Source organism: Arachis hypogaea, chromosome 1, assembly GCF_003086295.3.
Source record: "Arachis hypogaea cultivar Tifrunner chromosome 1, arahy.Tifrunner.gnm2.J5K5, whole genome shotgun sequence".
Taxonomy (NCBI): Eukaryota; Viridiplantae; Streptophyta; class Magnoliopsida; order Fabales; family Fabaceae; genus Arachis; species Arachis hypogaea.
Genome location: NC_092036.1, coordinates 54,720,475 through 54,742,717, shown reverse-complemented (window position 1 = coordinate 54,742,717; position 22,243 = coordinate 54,720,475). Strand labels below are relative to the sequence as shown.

The 22,243-nt window shown below is 38.4% G+C and overlaps 1 non-coding gene and 1 pseudogene across 1 annotated transcript; both read left to right on the top strand.

Annotated features, from left to right (window-relative positions):
* LOC112727276 (E3 ubiquitin-protein ligase AIRP2-like) overlaps window positions 1–22,243 on the top strand; it is a 90,271-nt pseudogene that overhangs the window by 3,145 nt on the left and 64,883 nt on the right.
* LOC112711388 (small nucleolar RNA R71) lies at window positions 6,818–6,921 on the top strand. The gene has a single exon (XR_003157463.1). It is a non-coding gene; the product is annotated as a small nucleolar RNA R71 (small nucleolar RNA).

Below are 22,243 nucleotides of genomic sequence, written 5' to 3'. Positions count from 1 at the left end.
TTGGCCCAGAAACCCTTTCAAAGAGTGGCGTTTAAGTTGAAGTTTAAGTTTCAGTTTAAGGTCAAACTAAAACTTAAACGTGGAATTGGAAGAAAGCACCCCAGGAGTGTACATAGTCGAACACGTTTAACCTCCAGTTTAAGGTTAAACTGGAGGTTAAACTTGGAAATGAAGAAAGCAACCCCTGGAGGCTATTAGGATCGAACACGTTTAACCTCCAGTTTGAGGTCAAACTGGAGGTTAAACTTAGAAATGAAGAAAGCAACCCCTGGAGGCCATTAGGATCGAACACGTTTAACCTCCAGTTTGAGGTCAAACTGGAGGTTAAACTTGGAAATGAAGAACACACCCTGGAGGAGAAAAACCATCGAACACGTTTAACCTCCAGTTTGAGGTCAAACTGGAGGTTAAACGTGGAACTCTTCTGGTGCCTCTCTATTGCTTCTGGCGTTTAACCTCCAGTTTGAGGTCAAACTGGAGGTTAAACGTGGAAATGCTTTTGTGCCTCCCTTAGTTCAATTCTCATTCTGGCGTTTAACCTCCAGTTTGAGGTCAAACTGGAGGTTAAACGTGGAATGCTCCTTAGTGCCCTTTCTCATTCTGGCGTTTAACTTCCAGTTTGAGGTCAAACTGGAGGTTAAACGCCAGTTACAGCATTTCCTCTCTTCTCATAATTTTGGCGTTTAAGCTCCAGTTTAGGCTTAAACTGGAGCTTAAACGTCCCATTTGAATTTCAAGCTTCCTTCATTGATTTTGTTGCTTCCTTGCCTAGCCTCTCTTCCCTGAAATCATCCAAACAATTGCATCAAAATCTTGCAAAATTTCATGAGAATTCATCCATTCATAGCATTCAAGTAATATAACTAAAAACTCATGGAATTTGCATCAAAATTACACTGTTTGGATGATTCATTACTTTGTTGTTCATTTAACCATTCTTGGTTACTTTAAGCTCAAAAAAATGCATAAAACAACTAAAACTAACAGAAAAATGCTAGTGAAACTAGCCTAAGATACCTTGGCATCACAACACCAAACTTAATACTTGCTTGTCCCTAAGAAAGTCCTGAGTTAATTGAGAAAACAAGTATGAAACAAAAAGCAATTACATTGGCTATATTAGCAAGCATTTGAAGTTCATCAGAAGGGTTTTATGCAGAAAGTTGCAGTATCACTTTTTCATTCTTATCAGGTAGGATTATCACTTTTTCATTGCATCCATCAAACACTGCTATGGCCTCTTGTTATTCTTATGTCTTTGGCACATTTCCTTTCTTTGTTTTTCTTTTTCTTAGAGCTCCCTTGCTCCTTGTTTGCTCAGTGTCATGTGTTGCACAAGCCTTTGGCATTTTCTTTTTCTTATCAGTGCACTACACATATCCACTACAGGCATTTTAGTTCACATTTCTTCTTGAGACATTGGTGCCCAGCACCTCTTTGTGTGACTAAATGTTTTGTATTTAGGTTGCTCTTGATAATGGACTTTTGGTTGATAATCTCGGGTTAGTTAACCCAAGTTACCAAGTGTTGAAACACTCCTCCGAACCTATTCATCCAAGCATATCCTTAATACATAAACACCACAGGCATTTGTCTCAGAAGTTCAAACCATTGGTGCCTAGCTTATTTTCTCAATTCTTTTTCTTGCTTTTTGGTTGCCCTTTTTCAGTGGCTTTTACTTCTTCTTTTTTTTTCTTTTTCATGGCCAAAGACATTTATTCATCAAGATCCATAGACAGTATTCAACTTCTACACAAAAATGATAATTCTACACTCAATTTCCAGTGAGCTGACTAAACAATCAAGCATGCATACCACCACTTAATTCTACTTGATTTGTCACTAATTGAGCCAAGTTACTTTTGTTCAAACTTTTCTTTTATTTTTGGAAACAGAACAAGCATGGCAAGCATTTGTTTAAGAAGGTGAAGTTATATCCAAACATCTAGGCATTCACTTTATTCAAAGCAGTAAACAAACAAACATACAAATTGACTTAAAATGAAAGAAAGCTCATAAAGACAATTCATAAACTATTATTTGATTATTAAGGAACAAGACCACCTCTCATTTGTTGCTTGGTTCTTTTTGATTCTTGGGGTTCTGCTTCTTCTTGCTTCTTACCTCTTTTTGACCGCTTGTACTTCCTTTATCTTTTCTCATGAGCTTTGTCCAGAATCCAGCCTTTTTCATTGTTTCTTCCACTCCTTTTTCAAGGATCATCGCCTTGTTTATTTCTCCTTCTTTTCTCCCTTTGAAATACTCATCAAAAGATGGGAATGCTGGGTCCATCTTGTATAGATGTTCCCCTATGTAGTTAAGCTTGATTTGAGAGCTGATGTTGTAATCAGCTTGAACTGAGTATCTTGCATTTTGCAAAGTGGTGGCTTTCTTGATTGCCAAGATATTGGCATCTTGGTGTTGGCATATGTGGCTGAGGGATTCCTGTAATTGTAAATTCTGTTCCCTTTGCAGATCTAGGAATATTGATTCAAAGTTCCTTTGCATGTCCATCATTTTGAGGTGAAAGTCCTCTTGCCTCTCTTGAGACCTCATGTATTGTTGAGACATTCCTTCCATGATTTCCTGCATTCTGCTCATATCAATGGGGTCTCTGGGAACTTGTTGCCTTCTTTCTGGACTTCTTTGCTCTTCTTGCTCTTCTTCTCCTTCTTGCTCTGCTTCTTGCTCCTCTTCTGCTTGTTGCCCTTCTTCATTTCTTCTTTTTGTATGTCTTGGGGGAGTTGGGCCAAGAGTCATTCTGTGAGCAGTTATGGCCATTCCAGGATATAGCCAATTAGGTCTTTCATCTTCAAGTGGTACTTGGGCATCAATGCATAGTCTAATGATGGTGCTAGGGAAGTGGAGCCAGGAGTCAGGGTCACTTTTCTCACTAAACTCTTGTATCTGATCAGCAATGAGTTTATGAACCTTGATCTCTCCTCCCACCATAATGCAATGTAGCAAGATGGCTCTTTTAGGGACTATTTCTGAAGAGTTTGCAGTGGGTAGGATGGATCTCCTAACTATTGCATACCACCCCTTAGCTTCAGGTGTTAGGTCTCCCCTTCTCAAGACTCTTGGAGCCCCTTTTGTTTTTCTTACCCATTCAGCTCTGATGGCACAAAGGTCTTCAGCAATAGTCGTATAGTCAGGTTCTCCTATCATCCTTTCCTCATAACTTGCTTGGCTGAAACGTATGTTTTTCAGGCCAAGAGTTTTCATGATTGCCTTGGGGCTGAAATCAACTTCCACCCCTCTCACATAACTTTTGTAGGTAGGTTCCACGGTTGGATCCTCCCTCACTGCATTTGCATAAAACTCCTTCACCAGATTGATGTTGATCTTAGTGATTGGCTTAGTCAAGAGCTCCCACTTCCTCTTTTTGATCTTCTCCCAAATACCTGGGAACTCATCCATTTCCAGGTCAAAGGGAACCTCAGCTAGTACCCTTTTAGGTCTCATCCATTCGGCTTGGATCTCATGGAAAACTGATTTGTATTTCCATGCATCAAATTCCCTTTCCTCCTCCATGGGTTGCTTGTCTTTTCTTCTTTTGTGGCTAGATGAGGCTGCCATTGGTTCTTTAGTTTTGGAGAGTAACAAGCTAAGGTTGACAAGGTGAAGTAAGAAAATGTGGTTAGAAGAGTGGTGAGGTTGTTTTCGACAAGAGATAGTTATGCTATGATGAAAGGAAATGTGCAAGAAGGAGCTTTGGTGGTGTGGAGCTCGTTCCCTAATTGCTTCTTTATATTGCAAGCAAGTGAAAAATGGACGGCTAGGGTGATTTGTGAAGGATGGCTTGATGGTAAATATATGAATTAGGGAAAAGGACGAATTGCTTTTCACTTTCTTGGAAGTATTCTAGGTGCATTAGGTTGTACATGTAGCTATCTTTTCATGCAGAACTTCTTTTTCCCATTTGTTAGTTTCAAAGACCTTTGAACTTCCTTTTTGACCAAGCACCGTGCCTCCCCATTTGTCTTTTTCCTCCATTATTATCCTTCCTTTTGTACCTGCACAAACAAACAAATTTGTTATCATTTTTTTTTTCGGTCATGTGAATAAGGAAAAGCACTTGCACATGTTTTTCATTCTTTTTGAATTGTAGATCAATGATTAACTTTATGAGCTTATAGCCGTGACTTTTATATGTATGCACACTTATTATTGGACACCAAACTTAGTGTTTGGTAATGTCTCCTGATGACATGAAATCCATGTTAGTGTCCTTAATGAATGTGCATAATTCTTAATAAATCATAGTCACCTTGACTCTTTGATCCTAAACAATTTCACTACCTAAAGTAATTGAAATCAAAGTATTAAGACATGCAAATGGTATACTTGTCATGAAATTCTAAATCCAGAGGAACTTCTTGCTTTTCATTAACTGTGTTCAAAAAGGAACACCAAACTTAATGTTTGGTTGTGCACCTTGAATGAAAAACTAAATACAATTTTGCATAAGATTTGGAGATGCCTTCAGGCACACCAAACTTAGAGACCAATTGTATTTTACATGTAATGTTTAGTGCACCTTATCAACGGTTGTCCTGAGGATTCACGTTCATGCATAAGAAACCATGCTTTATTAGATGCAGAGTAAAACAATAAAGAGTAAGGATACTAAAAACATGGGTTGCCTCCCATGAAGCGCTTCTTTAACGTCACTAGCTTGACGGTTGTCCCTTGTTAGGGTGGATTGTAGTGCTTGATGTCTTCTCCTCTCACTATGAAAACATCCCCATTTGATTCCTTTATGATTTCCAAATGTTCCATAGAAAGAACTTTCCTGATTGTGAACACTTGAGGAAGCTGTGAAGGAATGGTTTTGAGGCCAGGTGGCATTGGCAGATAATGACTTGATATCACTTCATCTCCCGGAGAGAAACCTTTAGTGGGAATTTTCTTGTTTCTCCACCCTCTTGGCACTTTCTTTACAATTCTTCCCTCTCTCTTGAGGACTTCTTCTTTGACTCTTATGCCAGGAGGTTCCTTCTTATTTGTTTCTTTTAATTCTTGTGGCTTTAACTCTTGCAAATCTTGTTTGCCTTCCAAGGACTGTTTTAGAGTTTTAGTTGCTGGATTGCTTTCCTCCGAACAGAGATGGCTACTATCATCCTTAGGCTTTTCAGATTCTGGTTCAGGGTCAGATGCAGGTTTGAAAACATGGAAAATGAGCTGTTCATCATGTATTCTCAAAATTAGCTCTCCTTGTTCTACATCTATGAGCGCTCTAGCAGTGGCTAGAAATGGCCTTCCCAGAATGATAGGGTGTAGGTAGCTTTCCTCCATGTCCAAAATGACAAAGTCTGTAGGGAAGAAATAATTTCCCACTTTCACAAGCACATTCTCCACTACCCCTTCAGCTTGCTTTTGAGTTTTGTCAGCCAGTTGTATGATTACATCAGTGGATCTTACCTCATTCAGTTGTAGCCTCTTCATAAGAGTCAGAGGCATCACATTTATGCTAGCTCCTAGATCACAGAATCCTCTATCAATTTTTGTTTCCCCTATGATGCAAGGGATATGGAAACTTTCTGGGTCTGTTTTCTTAGAGACTCTGTCCTTCTTGATGAGTGCACTGCATTCCTTGTTCATTATTACAGTTTGTCCTCCCTTCAAAACTCTTTTCTTGCTCAGCAATTCTTTCAAATACTTGATATGTGTAGGCATCTGCTGGAGGATATCAAGAAAGGGAATATTGATATGGAGAGACTTAAATGTCTCTAGGAACCTTGAATATGTTTTCCCTTTTTCACCTCCTCCTAACCTCTGAGGAAATGGTGCTTTTGGTTGGTATGTTTCCAGCGTGCCTTCCTTTTGCATATCCTTAGCTTGCTCCGTTTCGCTTTCCTGCTTAGCTTCTTCCACACTTTCTTTCAAGATTTCTGGCTCCTTTTCTGAGGGTCTGATTCTGTCTTCTTCTGAGACTTCCTTCAATGTGGTGATGGCCTTGCATTCTTCCCATCTCACTCCCTTTTGTTCCCCTTTAGGATTCTTTTCTGTGTCACTAGGGAACACTGCAGTTGACTTAGGGGCCTGTTGAGAAAGTTCTCCTACTCGAGCCTCCATCCACTTGAGTTTTTCGCCATGGTTTCTTAAGGTTGATCTCACATCGTCCCTAAAGTTTTTCAACTCACTTATGTCCTGACCCATGTTTACTAACCTTCCTTCTATCCTGTTTAATTGATCTTGAAATTGTTGGTTCGGATTAGGTTGGGCAGGTTGGTTATTTTGGCCATGATATGGTGGTTGGGAGTAAGTGTTTTGTGTGGCTTGGTATGATCTTTGGTTGGAGTTTTGGTATGTGGAATTGTTATGTTGGTTGTGGTTGTAAGGTTTGTGGTTTTGTGGTTGGCCTTGCTGGTTTCCCCACCCAAAGTTTGGGTGGTTTTTCCATCCTGGGTTGTAAGTGTTGGAATGTAGATCATATGGTTGCCTTTGTTGATTTCCCACATAGTTGGCCTCTTCCCAATCACCTCCTTCAGTGCTTACTTCCTCTTGATCTTGTGTGTGTAGTGCAGCCACTTGCTTTGTGTCTAATTTCCTGGTGAGCTCTGCTAGTTGCTTGGCAAACACCTTGTTTTGGGCTAGAATTGTATCAACATGGTTCAGCTCCATCACTCCCTTAGTGTTGTGCCTCTCTGAAGCATAGTAGTACTCATTCTCAGCCACTGTCTCAATCACTTCAATGGCTTCTTCCACAGTCTTTTTTCTGTTCAATGAACCTCCGGATGAATGGTCTACAGCCTTCCTTGATTCATAAGAAAGTCCATCATAGAAAATATGAAATTGCACCCAGTCAGGGAACATGTTTGGTGGGCATTTCCTTGTCAACTCTTTGAACCTCTCCCATGCCTCATAGAGAGTCTCACCATCCTGTTGTCTAAAAGTCTGAACCTCAGATCGAAGCCTATTGATCTTTTGTGGGGGGTAGAAACGTGCCAGAAACTTGCTCTCCACCTCATCCCAGGTTGTTAGGCTGTCCCTTGGGAATGATTCCAGCCACTTAGCTGCCTTGTCCCTAAGTGAAAATGGGAACAAGAGCAGTTTGTAGGCATCTTCCTGGACTCCATTGGACTTCACTGTGTCACAAATTCTCAGGAATTTGGTGAGATGTTGATTTGGATCTTCATTAGCACTCCCACCAAATGAACAATGGTTCTCCACCAGTGATATTAGCTGTGGTTTGAGTTCAAAATTGTTGGCCTGAATGGGTGGTTTCTGAATGCTACTACCACAATTCCCAGAGGTTGGGTTTATGTATGAACCAAGAACCCTTCTCTCAGGAATGGCATTGTTTCCATCATCCCTCTCATGGTTGTGAACTTCTCTATCCATGTTGAGATCTAGAGCTCCCTCAAAGTTGTCCTCAGATTCTCCTTCAGATTCTTCTTCTCCCAGTACCCTCTTCCTTCTTGCTTCCCTTCTAAGTCTATGAAGGGTCCTCTCTGGTTCGGTATATGGAGGGGTTGATGTCTCTCCTCTCCTACCTGTCATACAAGAACACACCACAAGCAACAACCAAGTGGAATACTCTTGGTTAATGGAAGAGTATGGTTAGAGCAGTTGAGGAATTAATTCAAATAGTTAGCGGGTCAGTGAGTTAGTTGCTCGAAATGAAAGGCATAAGAAAGAAAAAGCAAATAACAGAGTGCAGGAATTAAAATTCAACAAGTAACTTGAACTAAATTAACAAAACAAAAAAAAATTGCTCAATCTAGTTAACTTCCAATCTGAGAATTGTCAATCGAAAACCAATCCCCGGCAACGGCGCCATAAACTTGATGTGCTATAACTGAGTATAGCTACGATTAAGGAAATTGCACAATCGGCAAAATTCCTTCCGGCAAGTGCACCGGTTATCGTCAAGTAAAAACTCACAATAGAGTGAGGTCGAATCCCACAAGGATTGGTTGAATGAGCAATTCGAATTAGAAGTTTGATTAGTTGAGCGGAATCAAGAATTGGGTGTGAATTGCATAAAGTAAATTGGCGGTAAATGTAAATTGCAAGGAATTGAAATGACTGAATCTTAAATTGCGAGAATTAAAGTGCGGAAAAGTAAATTGCTGAAATTAAAAGGGAATTGGGGAGGATTTGCATGAATTGAAATTGCAGAATGTAAATAGAAAAGGTAGATCAGAGATGGGGAGTTCATTGGGTATGAGGAGATATTGAGATCTCCGAATCAAAACATTTTCATCTCTTCCTCGACCAATGCATTCATTGAATCTTGCTTGGCAATCTTATATGATTGGATCCCAATTCCTTGGCTCACCAATTCTCTCTAAAAACAAACAAATTCCCAATCCCTTGGTTTAAATGTTCATAAGAAGAGATGAAGCTCGATCACTGATTATACCACACAGTTTCATGAACCACAATTTGGTAGGATTACATGTCACAATATCCATCCAAACCCCAATCCAATTCACTGTGAGAAAGCTTCTCTAGCATGAATCCTCCATTCCTTTCCCAAGGTTCCGAAGGATTCCAATTATGGGTAGTTTCTTTCCCAAGACAACTACCCAATGGAATTAGATCGAGAAGCTTTCTAACAAAATTCAAGAGAAAAGATTGAAGAAGAAGATAAAACTATTATTGATTCATTGAATTACAATAGAGCTCCCTAACCCAATGAAAGGGGTTTAGTGAGTCATAGCTCCGAATTCAAAACTAGAAAAATTGATGAAAAATTCTCAAGTGTCCAAAAGTAAAAAAAAAAGTCCTCCTTGACTTCAATTCTATCCTATTTATACACTTTCTAAATTGAGCTTCTGTTGTGATTCTTGGGCTTTGAGGCCTTTCCCTGATTTCCTTTTTGCTTTGGGTTTATGATCCATAATCCTGATGAGGCTGTGATCCCATTCTGTAACATTCATTGAGCAAACTTAGTGATAAACAAGTAATGATACAAGACTCAACAATTTGAAGTTCCAGACTCATCAATTCTTCAGGCCCAATCCCATAAACTATGATATTCAATTGGGTTTCATACCATAATAGGTTTAAGTTAATATTTGTGCTCAAATGCTAACCTAAACCTCAATATAATTGGCCCATAAACCCTTTCAAAGAGTGGCGTTTAAGTTGAAGTTTAAGTTTCAGTTTAAGGTCAAACTAAAACTTAAACGTGGAATTGGAAGAAAGCACCCCAGGAGTGTACATAGTCGAACACGTTTAACCTCCAGTTTAAGGTTAAACTGGAGGTTAAACTTGGAAATGAAGAAAGCAACCCCTGGAGGCTATTAGGATCGAACACGTTTAACCTCCAGTTTGAGGTCAAACTGGAGGTTAAACTTAGAAATGAAGAAAGCAACCCCTGGAGGCCATTAGGATCGAACACGTTTAACCTCCAGTTTGAGGTCAAACTGGAGGTTAAACTTGGAAATGAAGAACACACCCTGGAGGAGAAAAACCATCGAACACGTTTAACCTCCAGTTTGAGGTCAAACTGGAGGTTAAACGTGGAACTCTTCTGGTGCCTCTCTATTGCTTCTGGCGTTTAACCTCCAGTTTGAGGTCAAACTGGAGGTTAAACGTGGAAATGCTTTTGTGCCTCCCTTAGTTCAATTCTCATTCTGGCGTTTAACCTCCAGTTTGAGGTCAAACTGGAGGTTAAACGTGGAATGCTCCTTAGTGCCCTTTCTCATTCTGGCGTTTAACTTCCAATTTGAGGTCAAACTGGAGGTTAAACGCCAGTTACAGCATTTCCTCTCTTCTCATAATTTTGGCGTTTAAGCTCCAGTTTAGGCTTAAACTGGAGCTTAAACGTCCCATTTGAATTTCAAGCTTCCTTCATTGATTTTGTTGCTTCCTTGCCTAGCCTCTCTTCCCTGAAATCATCCAAACAATTGCATCAAAATCTTGCAAAATTTCATGAGAATTCATCCATTCATAGCATTCAAGTAATATAACTAAAAACTCATGGAATTTGCATCAAAATTACACTGTTTGGATGATTCATTATTTTGTTGTTCATTTAACCATTCTTGGTTACTTTAAGCTCAAAAAAATGCATAAAACAACTAAAACTAACAGAAAAATGCTAGTGAAACTAGCCTAAGATGCCTTGGCATCAATGATATGTGGCTTGAAACCAATATATGATGCAAGTTGCAGTTGAAGAATGTTAGGCATGCGCCAGATATGCGGTTCAATCTCATTTCAGTGAAGGTATTGGATCAAGAGGGGTATTGCACTTCCTCTGGTAGTGAAAAATGCAATATTATCAAAGGGGCTCTCATTGTTGCTAGAGAAGACAATAGTCTCACTACTCTCTACTGGTTGCAAGCAAAGTTATGCAAAGAAGATGTGAATGTAGCTGATGATTCTTCTTCTGATTTGTGGCATATACATCTTGGTCACTTGAGCGAGAAAGGACTAAGCGTCTTGGCCAAGAAGAACTCACTTCCAGTGAAAGGTACAACTTTAAATACTTGCACTCATTATTTTGTTGGAAAGCATGCTAGAGTATCATTTCATAGTTCTGGACCTTTGATGCGTGATCATCTTCTCTATCTTTTCCTAGTAAATTTGTATTCAAATTGTTGAGTTTGATCAAAATTTAAATATCTTTTAGCCATTATGGATGCTACTTTGATTTGTGTACAATTCTATTTATTTCAAGTAGCATTCGGATGGATTTGACGGAGTTTTGTAGCAGAAAAGGAAGAAAGCGAATGATGCTATCAATCCTGACCTCCTTGCACTCAAATAAGAATAAATTGAGCTACAGAAATCCAATTGACATAATTCTAGCAGCATTAGAAAGCTAACTTCCATGGCTTTCCAACGATATATAATAGTTCACATTTTTCCTCCTGCAACCTTTGCATCCTTCACGCTGAACTTGGTTCTTACCAAGTTCAGCGTGGATTTGAGAACTCCCAGGGAAGCACACGCTGCCTTCTCCACGCTGAACTTGGGAAAAGCCAAGTTCAGCGTGGATTCAATGGAACACGCTAAAGATGCCACTGCCTCCTCCACACTGAACTTGAAAATTTACAAGTTCAGCGTAGATCCTAATAATACCAGTGGTCCCCAATCCTCTTCCAAAGGCTGCACGCATAGTTTAATTAATTTTAATTAAATTTGTATTTTATTTTAAAATAAAAAAGATATTATTTTAGTTTTAGAAAATGGATTTTTAAATTAATTAGGATAGATATAAAAGAGAAAAGAAACTTCTCTTTTGGGGAATTCTACCTCATTCTGAAAATTACAGTTTACCAGAATCCTAGTTTTCACTCTTTTTCACGAGCAACTAAATCTCCACTGTTAAGGTTAGGAGCTCTGTCTATTATATATATTGATTCTGTTCCTTGTTTTTTTCTATTTTAATTTATGTACTGATTTATATTTCAAGAATTGTTTTTGTTCTTTATTTTATGAAATTGGGTGGAACGGAAGTATGACCCTCTTTCTAATTGAGTTCATGTATAATTTGGAAAAGCTCTTTACTTGAACAACAGCTTGAAAATATATTCTCCTAAATTTTTAATTATCTGGATTTAATGGGATACGTGACATATAATCCTCTTATATTTGGATAATTAGGATTTCTGTGGCATATAACTAGAATTGAACTTCACCCTCTAATTGGAATTAATTGACCAAGGAATTGGCAGTTGATGAATTTTAGAGGAGACTAAAAAGGTCTAAGGAATTAGGGTTTAGTCATATATAGTTTGCCAGGAATTAAATCTTGCATGATTAAAATAAATTAATAAGAAAAATCAATCCGGAAAATAGATAACTCTGAAGCCTTAATTGCTTTCTCCATATTTTACTCCCAACTTATTTATTGCATGTCTTCTGATATTCTGAGTTTCCTGTTTAATGCTTTTTGAACTCCCAAACGCTCTTTTCTGTTTGTCTAACTAAGCAAATCACTTAACCATTGTTGCTTAATCCATCAATCCTCATGGGATCGACCTTCACTCACCTGAGGTATTACTTGGTACGACCCGGTGCACTTGCCGGTTAGTTTGTGGTTATAAATTCAGCACCAAGTTTTTGGTGCCGTTACCGGCGATTGACTGTGATTGACAACTACTGGTTGTTTGATTTCTTAGATTAGGCGTTTTTGCTTTAATTTCATTTAACTTATTTATTTTAATTTTAAAAAAATTATTTAGATTTATTTTATTTAAAATTTTTTCTCTTAATTTCTGAAATTAAGTTTGGTGTCCCCTTAGTTGTTTTATTCTTCCTAGTATTTTATTTATTGAGTTTAAATTTTACACTCCTTTTTGCTTATTAGTTATTTTATTTTCTTAATTATTCAGTTTATTTTTTTATATTATTTTTCTTTTTCTTTTGTTTTCTTTTATATTTTACTTTATTTTCATTTTTTATTATTTTTATTTTTCTGTATGTTCTTTCTTCTTTACTTGCCTGTTTACCACATGGTGCGTTTAACTCTGTTTGGTATTTTGTGCTAAGGAAAAATAATAGAGAGAGATCACATGGGTTACTACTCACACCCAGGGAGTGATTCTTATTATTGCGGATGGAGGAACTACTCAAATTTTGGTTGGCAAAGTCAAAACCAAAGAAACTTCAGTGCTCCCTGTTCCAACTATCAAGAACCACCATCTCCATATTCATACCAAGAGCCACCATCTCCCTATTCATACCAAGAACCATCCTCTTTTTACTCTTATCAAGAACCATCATCTTCTTCTTATTCATATCAAAAACCATCATCTATTGAGCTTCTCATAAAAGAATTCATACATGATATAAGGGCGAGTGTCAAAAATGTAGAGAAATATGTGCAGTTGATTATCAAACACCAGGAAGAGGAACAAGTAAATTCCTTCCCAAGAGATATAATGTAAGATCCTATGGAAGAAAGTGAGGAAATCAATCAAAGGAGTTCATATTCCAGTGAATTAGAGAACTTTCCACCCTCACACATGGAAGAAGAAGAAGAAGATGCAAAAACAAAGGAGGAAGATGCACCAACAAAGAAGGAAGATTAACGTACGAAAAATTACCGATTAAAAATTTAATTCGGAAATCAGCACTGCAAGTATAGTTCCTAATCAATAAAAGTTTCGCGTATCAATTTAAAATAGTTGTCACAAAATTTAGAAATAAAATACTGGGAGTATGAATCCCAGGTCGTCTCCCAACGAGTTGACAAAAGAGTGCTATTTTATTGATCGGAGGTTTTCCAAGAATTTTTAAGAGTTGAAGAATAGGTAATTAAAGGATTGTGAATTAAAGCAATGCAAATTAAAGAGATTTATGTATTCAGAATAAAAGGCCTTGACCGGGGGATGGTTAATTAGAAGTTCTATCCTTGTTGGATTTTCTCAAGTGTAGTATCAAGAGGTTGTTATTTTCACTTAGTTAACCCTTACTAAATAAAGGAAAGTCAAGTTATTGAGCTAACTCTTATTCGCAAGTCCTAATCCTCTCCCATGGGAAGGATTAGCGTTAGTAAATAGAGAATTAGCCAACAACTTCCAATTTAACTAATCACTTGAGCATTCTAACTCAAGGGTCTCCTCTTAATCAACCCCCAAGTCAAGTTGCGAGTGTACTCCATTGACATGAAAATTACTCGCATAGAATTAAAAAGAGAATAAAAGGAAGACATGATGAACAATAACTAAAAATTGATTAAATGTAAAAATAGTTCTTACAATAATAAATTCTAAAAACAATCCAATTGTAACTCTGAACAAGGATTAAGGATATAAAAGAGTAAGGGACAAAGGAAATAAACTAGAATAATGGAAACTTCAACGGAGGTAGTAACTCTTCTCAATATCCAAATCACAAAGCATCAAAAGCATCAAAATTAGAAATCTATGAATGTGAGGAAAACCTAGAGAAAGGAGTAATTTTTCTCTCAGATTCCAAAACTCAAAACTAAAACTAATGAATGAGATAATGTGTGAATGTGTGTTGGGTCTCTACTTGTCCCCTGGCTCTAGTCTGTGTTTCTTGGCCAAAAACTGGGTCCAAACTCGGCCCAAAATTGCCCCCAGCATTTTTACGTTTTCTGCAGGTTGCGCATGTCATGCGTACACGTCAGGTACGCGCACGCGTTGCTGTGCAAATTCGATTTTCGCGCGCACACGTTAGGTACGTGCACGTGTCATTCTTCGCTGGTCAGCTCCTTAGTTTCTTGTGTTCCTTCCATTTTTGCAAGCTTCCTCTCCACCCTCTAAGCCATTCCTGCCTTATAAACCTTGAAAACACTTAACGCACAGATCACGGCATCGAATAGTATAAAGGGGAATTAAAAATATACAATTTAGATGTCTAGGAAACAAGTTTTCAACCATCGAATAAAATTGGGAAGGAGTTGCAAAATCATGCAAATCATTTGAATAAGTGAGTAAAGAGTTGATAAAAACCACTCAAATTAGCACAAGATAAACCATAAATAGTAGTTTATCAAACTTCCCACACTTAAACATTTGCATGTCCTCATGCTAAGATCAAGGAGACAAAAAAATGAATAGGGGAAAGCAAGACTCATGCAATACAATACAATGCAATCTATGTATATGAATGCAACTATATGCTAAGACGTTTCTATCTGCTTGGTCAAAAGTAAACAAGTTCTCCAAGACAAACATAAATCAAATTCCACTAATTCAAATCATACAATAAGAAGCAATTAAACTTGTAAGAAGATAGCTCATGAAAGCAGGGAATCATAGAATCGAGCATTGAACCCTCGCTAGTAGTGTATATGCACTCTAGTCTCTCAAGTGTCTAGGGTTGATCACTCTACTCTTCTCTAATCATGCTTTCTAAGAATTTATTCTTCATCTAACCAATCAACAAATATTTAATATACCAATGCAAACATCATGAGGTTTTTTCAAGGTTGTAATGGGGCTAAGGCAAGGGTGAGGATATATGTATGGCCAAGTGAGCTATAAATTTGATCTTTGAGTAACCTAAGCTATCACCTAACATACACATACTCTATGAAATTCTAAAATCATGCTTAGCTACCCAAAATTCCCACTTTTGCATTAAGTACTCATGCATCAACTTTTCTTTAATTTCATCACGTATGCATTGATCTTTCTTTAAACTTGACATTGGGGTAATTTTGTCCCCTTATTCACTTATTTACTTAATTATTTGAATCTTTTTGTTGAAAATATGAAAGTAGACAGAAAGTAGACATGCCATATCGATGCACATGAATTTTTAATTTTTTTGTCTCGCATGAGTATGCACCCAAATTCCCAATACTTTTGTCAATGAAACACAGTACCATTTCATTAACCCAAGTTCCCACAATTCTCCGCACTTAGTTTATACATAATCTCTATCTTAAGCAAACCAAAGATTCAAATTAGGTAATTAATTATTTTTCTGCTTAAGGCTAGTGATATGGTAAAATATAGAACAAAAGGGGATAAAAAGGCTAAAGGTGGCTAACCAAGGTGATTAAAAGGGTAGGCTATTTGGGGTAAGTGAGCTAGTAACAAATGATGGCCTCAATCATATACATACAAGTAAATACACTAAACAATGGACATATAAAGTGGAACAAAGTAAAGATTGCAATTATAGACAAGGACACACACAAGAATAAATATCATGGTTAAATAATGTAACCATATAATTAAGCTCGAAGCTCATGGGTTGTGTGTTCTTAGCTATAATTCATGTTCCAAATACAAGCTTCAAACAAGTTTAACATAGAATTTTTAATTTGAATTAGTGAAAATTTTTCAAAAATAGGGTCTTAAAAAGAAACTTATTATATTTCAACCAAGTAGAACAGATATGCAAACACTTATTACTATGCAATCTATCCTATCTAACAAAAGAAAAAATAACCTATTGGTGCTAAGAAAAAGTAATTACCTCTGGAAGTTAGGTACTGACCGACCTCCCCACACTTAAAGCTTGGCACCGTCCTCGATGCCATCAGTCAGGAACAAAGGGGGGCTGGTAACAGCGTCTCCACTATCGGGGTCGTCATGGCTCCCGGTGTTGGTAGGTGAAGTGGAGTCTGGAGTGTTTGGTTCTTCTTCAGGTGGGTGGTTGCTAACAATCAGCTCCTTGAGGTATGTAAATCGGCACTTGTTATGGCGCTCCATTTACTTTGCCTGCCGGTCTAGCCGGTCCAACCTCTGTAGTATATAAAGGAGTAGCTGATTTGTTGACAGTGCTTATGATGTAGAAGGAGAAGGAATATCTCTGGCTGAGTCGGTAGTCTCGCTGATAGTGGCTGCTGGCGGTCTGATATATTTTCCGTTGGGAACTTTCTGATCATCCCGTGGAATCATGGCCTTGGTGTCCCCATCTCTGTAGGAGACTCCGGTGACTGAGACTAGATCTGAAATCAAGGCAGAAAAAGGTAGGTTGCTTGCAATCTGTACGTATCCCATGACTTGCCAGAGGTGTCTTGGTAAGTTTAGGGGCTGGTTTGTAAGGATACACCAGATGAGAACAGCCATGTCAACAGTGAAGGAGGATTCGTGAGTGCTTGGAAAGACGTAGTGGGACATGATTTGTGCCCACACTCGAGCCTCTAAGGTAAGTACTGACGCCAATATACCCTTAGGTCGGGATCGATGGTATCTATAGATCCATCTGCTGTCAGGTTGTGCTATATTTCTGAGGATGTCGTCCCAGTCAAATTGGTATGTCTGGCGCTTGAGAGAGGTTTCTTGGTATGCATCCAATCCTTCTGGAGAAGGGAGAAGATCTAAAGTCTGTTGAATGGCCCTTTCAGATATAGGGACTTGCTTCTGATGGACATAGATAGACTGCAGATTTGGCATGTGGAAATTGGAGTAGAATTCAACTACCCATGAAAGGTTGACCTGCCTTGGTTGCCTCCATAAGAATCCCCATTGTCTGCGCTCAATGCGGGGCTCTACAAGATCAACAATGTTGGTAGGAAGGATGAGAAGGTGCTCATTTTTGTAATTCCACTCAGCCAGGATGGAAAACATCTGCTCAAAGTAGCGGTTAGTGAACCGCGCAGTGTCCTTTGCTGGAAAAGCTTTCTTGACTTCATCGACCTTGATAATCCTCTTGACCCGCTTTGTTGATGGCTTGACCGAAGTTGAGGGTGGTTCCCCCACTGGTGCTCTTTTTATTCCTCTCCTCACTGGTGGTTTGTTAGCGGCTTCCGTTTTACCCTTTTTGGTGGCCATCCTGAAAAGGAAAAAGAAAAGTACATGTAAGTCCAAGGGTTGGGGCAAGGAAGAGGAAAGTACAAGTGATAATCTTGCCAAGGTAAAGAAGGATGTCGTTAACACATGGTCACGACTTCATGTAATTAGGACATCACTGGAAATATAGCAAGAAAGATGAAGGCAATTAAATGCAAGATGTTTATTAGCATGCCGGCAAAGGCATGAGTAGCATAGATCAAGTATTAATTGTGAAAAATGTATTATCACTCGTAACAAACTAACAAGCACGTTTATATTGACAATTATATTTAATTAATAAAATATAATAAGGATTTTGTGAAAAACAGGCATTAGAGTAGAAGAATATAATATTTAAGAATGCACATGCCATACGGGCTTTTTCACAAACACTTGGTATGCATTTTAAGTATGCAAGGGAAAGTATTAAATCATAACATGTACGTAACCCAAGAATACTTAATATTAATTGTCAAACAATTCTATAATAATCCACAAGTAATTATAGAAGAAAACAAACACCGAATTAAATGGCTAACACCAATTAGAATAATGCAAAAATAAATAAACAAGGAGAAGAAAAAGAGAGGATAGAAAGAAAGAACCTTGAGAAGGATCTGATAAAGAGAGAGGTGATGGAAAATGTGAGTTGGGAAAATATGAGGGAAGGGGGAAGAAGAAGAGAGGAGTGATAAACTCTAATTTTGTGGTTTATCTGGTGCTTAATTTGGGAGATTTTATCACCTTTTCCCACATTTATTCAATGAAATAGCATGGTTTTGTAATTCTCCCTAGATTTGTGCTTAAGTGTGAAAACATGCTTTTTAGGCCTTAAAATAGCTAAATTTAATTCACTTTAATTTCATTCGATACCTTGATATATTTGTTGAGTGATTTCAGGTTCATAAGGCAAGTATTGGATGGAAGAAGTGAGGAGAAAAGCATGCAAAGTGGGAGAACTCATGAAGAAATGAAGGAACTGTAAAGCTGTCAAGCCTGACCTCTTTCACTCAATCAATCATAACTTAAGCTATAGAGGTCCAAATGAGGCGGTTCTAGTTGCGTTAGAAAGCTAACATCTGGGGCCTCAAAATAATATAAAATTTGCCATATGTTGCTTCGCGTTTAGGGGCGCGCACACGCCATGTATGCATGCACGCCGATGTTGCATGTGGGTCCACTTTAAGCAATTTGTGGCCAGCGATTTCTAGAGTATTTTGGACCCAATCCAACTCATTTCTAATGCTATTTCATGCAGAATTCAAGCTTAGGCAAGGGGGGAGCAATTGTTTGGTAGCTTAGCATCATGTAAGTTAGTTTCTAGAGAGAGAAGCTCCCTCTTCTATCTAGAATTAGGTTAGGTTAATCCATCTTAGATCTAGGCATGATTTCTTGATTTCATCTTGTTTCCTTTCCAATTTCTTGTTTCTACTACTTTATTCTTCTTAGTTTTTTTGTCAATTTTACTTTTATGTCTCTTTTATGTCTATGAACACTCATGTTGGATCTTGTTTACATTTGATGAAATTTAATGATGATGTTTCTTTTATTGATGATTTGAGTTGTTGATTTACTTTTCTTGCAATTTGTAGATGGTAGATTTTACTATTCTTGCACATTTACCATGCTTACCTTATACACCCACCAAGTATTTGACAAAATGCTTGGTTGGGTTTTAGTGTAGACTTTGAGCATTCTTGGCTTGGAAAGAGTAATTAGGCAATCTTGAGTCATGAATACCCAACTAATGTTAGTGATCTAGAGTTGTTAGTTAATATGAATTCCATTAACTCTAATCTTTTGCTAATTCTATTAGTGAGTTGATTAGTACATTTGGATTGAGGTTAACTAGTCTTGTTTGACTTTCTCTCATGGAAGATAATGTGATACCTTCTTCCAATATTGGAGATGACAAAATGAGATAGATTCTTGTTATTATTGTGATATGATTAATTAGTCTTGTTTGACATTCTCCCTATGTGAAGATAACATGATACCTTCTTCCATTTGTTGGAGTTGACTAAATAAGATGAATTAATCATTGTATGACTAGGATAGAAAGCCTATGATCTCAATTCTTGCCATGAATGTCTCTCCTTATTACTTGCTTTCTTTATTTATTTGCTTGATTTACTTTCCTTGTCATTTATTTTCTTACCAAAATATAAAAATCAAACCCCCATGTTCTTTCATAGCCAATAATTGAGCACTTCATTGCAATTCCTTGTGAGACGACCCGGAGTCTTAATACTTATGTTAATTCTTATTTGGGGTTTATTACTTGTGACAACCAAATTTAATTTGATATGAGATTTGTTTGTTGGTTTGGAGCTATGCTTTCAAATTAATGGCGCTGTTGCCGGTGAGTTGCAATAGTGTTACATTATTGGCTATTGTGAATATTGTGAATATGTTTGCCTTTTGCCTATTTGTTTGTTTTTGTTAGCTTTAGGACTTTGTTGCTTATTTTTGTTAGTTTTCGTTTCTCTTTGCTATTATGAATTCTCATCCTCACTTTGGCTATGAGTTTCGCTCAAATTATGTTGTAGGGAATGGGAACTATAATGACAATATGCATCAAGGATTTGGAAATCAAAGATGGGAGGAGCCTCAAGGGATTGATCAACCTTCTTGGCAACAACAACCTCCGGTTTCTTATGGGTATAATTCTAATCCTAATGCATATCAATCTAATGGATGTGGTGACCCTTATTGTGATTGTCAACAACCACCACCACATGCCTATGAACCACCCCCCAACATGGTTTTGAACCACCTTACTCACAAGTCCCATACCACCAAACACCTCATTATGAACCTAATCCCTATCCACCATACCAACCATCTTATGAACCATATGAACTACACATGAAACCACCAACATTCTAACACAATTACTCTCAAGAACCACCTCAATATACACCACCTCCATACCCTTACCAAGATGAACCAACTTCCAACTATAATGCCTTCCCCTCAAACAATGAACCTTCTCTTCCACCATCACCTCCCGATGAAACCCCCACGCGGGAATTGATAGATCTTGAATCTCATATCCAAAGGCAACAAGAGGAGATGGAAAAGGAGTTTAAGGAGATAGGAGCCAAGATGGCTATCCTAGTGGAAGCCGTTAGCAATATGGCCTCCTCCCGACTAAGCCTAAGCAACCAAGGCACTCCCATTGATGAATGTAGAGAAGCAACCAAGGAGCATAGTGAGGGAGTGAGTTTAGAGCTTCAAGGTGAAGAAGAGGAGTTGAAGCAAGAATTGCCACAAGGGGAGGAAGATGAGACAATTGAGCGGGAAGGAGTGGTTGAAAACATAAGAGATGTTGGAAGTCCATGGGAATGTAGCATTAGAGATCCCTCTTCCGAGATACTTGATGTTGATGTTAAGGAGGGTGTACAACCTCCAAAGCATATTATGATTGAAGACTTTAAAGAGGTTGATCAAGAGATGAATTCAATCATTGAGGAGTTCCTATCTATAATTGAATCATCTCCTATTGGGCTTGACATAGAGGGTAAGGAAGAAGATACTTCACCTCCCAAAACCTTGGTAAGCAATGAAGAAGAGATTGAATTGGAAGGAAGCTACCAAGAGAGAGAGGTTGAGCAAGAAGCAAGCTCCACCAATGAAGGGTGTATAGAAGAAGTTGGTGAGCAAGGAATTGAATTTAAAGAAGCTTGCAAAGAGGTAGAAGTTACAAGGGAAGAGTACAAGGGAATGGATCTCACATTGGCTAAGTGTGGGGAGGTCCTGTTCATACCCTGGGTCGAGCTGTCAGACCCGGAATGTTCTACCGACAAAGCGACCAACCTCTTCAGGTCAGGACAATCCGACCTCTTCTCAAAGTGCTCGGCCAAACTACCAGGAAAGCCCAATAAAGGGCCCAAATAGAGAAACACGACCTGAATCCAAGGGCAGCCCAAGTCTAGAGAGATGAAGGTGGTTCTCTTAAAGATAAGATGGCCTCACTCGAAGATAAAGATAAGATAAGATAACTAACTTATCTTATCTAAGGAAGGTCTCTCTACACCATTATAAATACACTGGAGCACCCAGGTATAACTCAAACTCTGATTCTACAAAAAACCTGCTTAATACCCTTGCTAACTTAAGCATCGGAGTCCCTTGCAGGTACCACCACCTTTCGGTGATGAAGGATCAGCACCATCACCAAGTCCAACAAGTCGGACACAACAGCTCCGACCAGTACAGAAGGTCTCGTCTGAGATCAACCTACAGATTCAGGTAACCCTCGAAACATTGGCACCGTTGTCGGGGAGCCTGGAAGTCATCCCATCCTCATGGCAGACGACCATTACAACGACCACAACTCAGATCTGGAGGATAGAACGCCGCACAAAAATGCAGATACTACACCAAAAGATACTTCACAACTTAACAACAAAAAGAATTCTCCAAATGCAGAAGCCATGGAGACGCTTCAAAACCATTTGAAACAACTGGAAGAAGACGTCCTACGTCAACGAGAGGCTGAGAAAGATCTACAAAAGGAAATAAGGCGACGCCGGAAATTGGAGGACAAACTCCTAAAACTCGAAGCCGATCTCAAAACCAAAGCCACACGATCCCCTCATGAGGATAGTTCCCGCAAAGAGCAAGACCCATTCACCAAGGAGATCATGAAGACCAAGATCCCAAAAGACTTTAAACTCCCGGACATGACTTTGTACGACGGCACTACAGATCCTGGCCATCATCTCAGCAATTTCAGAAGTAGAATATACCTCACCAATGCCTCAGATGCAGTTCGCTGCAAAGCCTTTCCTACTACTTTAACAAAGACGGCAATCAGATGGTTCGACAATCTGCCTCCTAGGTCCATCTCGAGTTTCGATGACTTGGTGATGAGCGGATATTTTATACGCTTTTTGGGGGTAATTTCATGTAGATTTTAGTATGTTTTAGTTAGTTTTTAGTAGATTTTTATTAGTTTTTAGGCAAAAATCATATTTCTGGACTTTACTATGAGTTTGTGTGTTTTTCTGTAATTTCAGGTATTTTCTGGCTGAAATTGAGGGAGCTGAGCAAAAATCTGATTCAGGCTGAAA